Source organism: Otolemur garnettii, unplaced genomic scaffold (assembly GCF_000181295.1).
Source record: "Otolemur garnettii isolate 467f Iridium unplaced genomic scaffold, OtoGar3 scaffold00046, whole genome shotgun sequence".
Taxonomy (NCBI): Eukaryota; Metazoa; Chordata; class Mammalia; order Primates; family Galagidae; genus Otolemur; species Otolemur garnettii.
Genome location: NW_003852441.1, coordinates 10,290,706 through 10,295,484, shown reverse-complemented (window position 1 = coordinate 10,295,484; position 4,779 = coordinate 10,290,706). Strand labels below are relative to the sequence as shown.

At 52.7% G+C, this 4,779-nt stretch overlaps 1 protein-coding gene across 1 annotated transcript in view; it reads right to left on the bottom strand.

The window, feature by feature from the left end:
- PIK3R5 (phosphoinositide-3-kinase regulatory subunit 5) overlaps positions 1-2,664 on the bottom strand; it is a 78,770-nt gene extending 76,106 nt beyond the window's left edge. Inside the window, exon 1 of the mRNA XM_003791098.2 lies at positions 2,535-2,664. The gene's annotated coding sequence lies outside the window, so the exon portion shown is untranslated. The remainder of the gene's footprint in view (positions 1-2,534) is intronic.
- Between the last annotated feature and the right edge of the window lie 2,115 nt (positions 2,665-4,779).

The following is a 4,779-nucleotide window of genomic DNA, read 5'->3' as shown; positions in this document are numbered from 1 at the left end:
TACTTTCCTAGCTGATTCAATCTTTATAGTAAGCTTATGAAGTGGATACTATGATTATCCCCATCTCACAGATCAACAATTCAGGGATGCCCATGCTATAGATTCTATAGTATAGAATCTTTATTTTTATTTATTTATTTATTTATTTATTTATGCTGAGACAGAGTCTCACTCTGTCACCTTCTGCAGAGCGCTGTGGTGTCATAGCTCACAGCAACCTCAAATTCTTGGGCTCAAGCAATTCTCCAAGAATTAGTCTCCAGAGTAGCTGGGACTACAGGAGTTCATCACAACACGGGGCTATTTTTTTTTTTTTTTTGGTTGCAGCCGTCATTGTTGTTTGGCAGGCCCGGGCTGGACTCGAACCTGCAACCTTAGGTGTATGTGGCTGGTGCCTTAGCCACTTGAGCCACAGGTGCCGAGCCAATAAACACATCTTCAGATTGATGAAATATCCTAATATATAATATATGTTTGCTGGGAGTTCCCTTTGGGCAGAAGTCAGATGTAGTCTTTCCTCGGTCCCCCCATCTATGCCAGAGACTCAAATACCAGAGTAAACACCTCTCTCTTGACTTGCTAATAATCGTTCTTTCTTGCCCCTCTATAAGTTTCCTCTCAAGAAAATTGATTCAGGCTTTCAGCCCACTAGCTGAAGCCAAATAGGCCTTCTGGTTCATAGAGTTTCCATAGGGCCAGCCTGCTCAGCCCCTTGCGGGTGAGCCTCTTGGAATGATGACCAAGTCAGCACAGCTTGAATGTGCTGAAGAACCCAAGCTGGGGCTTCTAAACTCCAGGCTGCCCAGGCACAAGGGCTCCTGGCTCCCATCCCCTCCCACTCTTCAGCCAGCAGGCCTCTGATCATTGACTGACCCGGGACTGTGGGTCAGCCTGCACCCCCTGCCTTCTCATCCTCATGCTGCCATCAGCCCCAAAGACCTCTGTCACCCAGTACCACTATTAGCTTCCACCCTACTATACTGGAAAGAAACAAAAGCAGTGCATGGGAGGAAGGAAAGGGAAGTAGGGAGGCAGAGACAGTCTGCTTCCACTGCAGCTTGGGAGGTAAGATGACTATTCTGCCCCTAAACTAGAGATAAGAGAAAGGAGGTCCTTAAAACCCCAATGATACCCACTACACAATGACCCCAAGCATTCCTATGCCTTGCTTTTTAGGCTTCAAAAAGCAGGGGAGGTTGCCCTGAATCAGGAAGAGAGAGCTCGACCGTCAAAACTGTCAGCTTTGTCTTCCATGAGCCCCCAGATGAAGATCCACACCACCAAAGCCACCCTGAGGAAGCACAGAAGCTCTCCTTCTACAAACATCCATGCAGCTCCTCCTACATGCAGCTGCTCTCATCACACTTGCCTCCTTTAATTTTCCACACAGCCGTAGGACCCTTTCACTATGAGAGCCCATTTTACAGATAAGGAGACTGAGGCTGGGAAAGGGACAGTAAAGATACTGAAGGTCACACAGCCAGGCCTGGCTGGAACTCAGGTCTCTTTTCCACATCACACATGGTTCCCAAGCAATAGTTCAGCACCGTCATGTAAGTAGCCCATTCAAATTCTTGCAAAATACAAATTCTAGACCTTACCCCTGGAAAGCCGTGTTGTAGAGCTAGGGCCTGGAGAACACTCCAGGAGAGCCCAAAGTGTTGCAAGCTCTGGGAGCCAGTACAGGGCAGAATGGGTAAGAAGGAAGAGTGGGTAAGAAGACACAGCAGCCTATGGGAAGGAGGAGGATGATAATGGCAATCCAGAGGGGACCTTCCAGACACACTTGACTTACTTTAAGCCCTCATTTCGCCCAAACCCCCCTCTCCTTTCTGCTCCGAGGCTGGTTAACTTACTTTATACCACATCCTGCTGCTTTCATCTCACCTTCCTTTTCCCTCTGAACAATCTCCTTCCTCCTACTGACCTGAACTTCTTGTGTATTTAGCTGGGGCCTAGGATAGGACAGCATATGAGCGCGCGCGCGCGCACAGTCTCGAATGCACACCCGGTGTGTAAACAATCACGGATCCTCTGACAGCACAAAGTTAGAAATTCTCCAGAACAGCAGCTACTGCTGGGGACCCACGCTCCCTAACCAGAGGCGCAGGACGAGACCCCACCGGCGGCTAAGGTGTGCATTTCCACAACTGCCAAAGGCCTCCTCACAACACTCACTGACAGAGTTCCCAGCTGGAGAAGGCAGCGCCTGTGTGACAGAGGCAGGAGGCTGGCTGCGGGCACACTGGTTGCACAGAGCGGTCCAGCAGTTCCTACCCAGATAACGACGCACGCTCCCTGGGATTCCCCTTCTGTCTCCGGGACTATGTTACGTGGGTTTGCAGACCCAGCGCCCCCACGGTGCGCCCTATCCAGGGAACCCGAAGACAGCAGCACCTGTCCAGCCTACTCGCTGCAGCTGCTGCTGCTGCTTTCGGAGCCCACCGCTCCCCGACGGCCCCCAGCGCTCTCCGGCTCCACCCGGAGCTCCCGCACGTGCCCTCGCCATCCGTCTCGGCCGGCCCGCCACATACCTGCAGTCCCCGCCGGGCGCCGAGCCCCTCTCTAGCGGCTACTCCCTGAAATTCTAGTGGCCGTCGGGACCACCGCGCCCCAGCTGCAACCGCGCGGCAGGACCCAGCATCTGCCCAGACTTGGCGACTCTCACTGAGGGCGGGGCGGGGTGGGGCGGGCCTGAGGGGCGGGGCATGATCCAGGGCGGGGCCTGGAGGCCGTGCTGTGAAAGTCTGGTGCCGGCTGGGCCACGCATCCTAGAAGTCACGCCCAGGAGCCCGCCTAGCGTCTGAGCCTCACCCCCCGAACCCCCACCACCACCCAGCCCCCGGCTCTGAGCGCCCTTGCTCCCGGAAGGAACAGATCCTCGGTAATGTATGGCAGTGGCCAGAGGGACGCCAGCGCCGAGCACCTGCAACTCCCAAGGAATAAGGTGAAGCTGGCCAAGGGGGCGAAAGCGCGGCTTTGGACCCTCCGGAGAGGTGGGCGGTGCGGGGACAGAGGCTTGGGGTGAGGACTTCGGGGAAAGAGGAAGCTCGGACGAGCTGCTTCCTTCTCTTGCTGCGACCCAGCGCCCCACTTCCTCCTCCTACTTCTATTTTCTTAGGGTGTTCTTAACCCTTTAAATACCTGCACCCCTACTGTGCAGACTGTGAGTATCTTGACACCCCCCCTGCAGGAACCTTCATAGAAATACCAGACAATCCCAACTTTCAGTACTGCTCTTCCAGCCTCTGTTGTGACTTCCCACTTTCCCTCTCCAGTGTGCCAGAGTCGCTGTCACTTCCGGAACTAGGGCACTTCGGCCTAGTCCCAGCGCCTGGGGGCGGGAATGGGGTAGGAGTGGCGGGGGTCCTGTCTCCAGGGTCAAGACTCTCTGCTTGCCTGGCCTTTTCTCCGCAAAGACAACATAGACGACGCTATTACATCAACAGTTGGAAGGACCCCTCAGAAAATCCCACAAGTCACTGTACTGCTCTGTGCCTCAGTTTCCCCGTTTACAAAACGGAGATAAGAAGGTTGACTACTGCTCAGTTAGCACTTTAATTTAGGATTGACAAAAGGCAAAACTGAACTCTGCAATTCCACTATTGAATGGGACTCTGTGTCTCGGTTTCCATCTGCTAGAGGTGTGCAAACTCAGCCACAATGTCATCCGTCCTTAGTCAAAAGCCACAGCCCTACTTCAGGCTTTGAGAGATGTGAACACTACTGACTTTTCTTGTCCAGACTCCGTAAATACCAAGAAAATGCAACTTCCCCAAATGGATAGAAACTGAAAGGACCCTTGGATGTATACAGGGGACTGGTTGCAACCATCAGAGATGGGAAGGAACGTGGACCCATTGAGTACCATCCCTGCGCCCCACACTACCCTTTCACAGCGATGGCACTACTAGATAAGGGTGAACAGGGACTCTAATCGTCTGTCTTCCCAGTCCCGACTTTTGCCATCACAGAAATACAGACATTTGGAGAAATGAAGAGGGGATGTGGAGACAGCCCAGAGGGGGCCAGTGTAGGGAGGGAGAAAGGGGTAGAATGCTCTGGAATCAGGAATTCAGTAGCAAGAATGACATAGCACATGCCATATCAAAACGTCGGATTAGGAGAGCACTTTGAAAGGCAAAGAGCTGAGAAACGTTATGTGATGCTTGAATTCTTCCATATCCGTGGTGTTCCTAAAACTGAAGATGGAGCATTCTGTTCCAACAGAAATGCTCTTTAACGCTCACTCCCAGGGAGCTGAGCATCCCACCAAACTAACTTGATTTCATCCTGTGTCCCTTCAGCAGTGGACATGCTCTTCTCCCCCAGCAGCTGTGACCCAGATGGTGAGCTTGCATGTTGTTCCTCCTTTGAAACTGCCTCTGTCAGTGTCTCCTGCCTGTAGAGGGCAGGCTGCTGACCATCTGATGGGCACCTGACACCTGCTCGACCTCCTTTATTTCTCACCTGCCCAGAAGAGCTGGAATGACACTGGTGGTGCTTTCATCACTCATTGATTAGGTGCTAATTATGTACTACTTTGTACAGCTCTTTTGTTGCTTTAAACTATATGCCCATTTGGGTGGGTACTGCAGCTCACACCTGTAATCCCAGGACACTGGAGGCTCAGGTGGGAGGATCGCTTGAGCTCAGGAGTTCAAGACCAACCTGAGCAAGAACAAGACCCTGTCTCTACTAAAAATAGAAAAACTGGCTCGGCGCCTATAGCTCAACCGGCTAAGGCGCCAGCCACGTACACCTAAGGTGGCGGGTTCG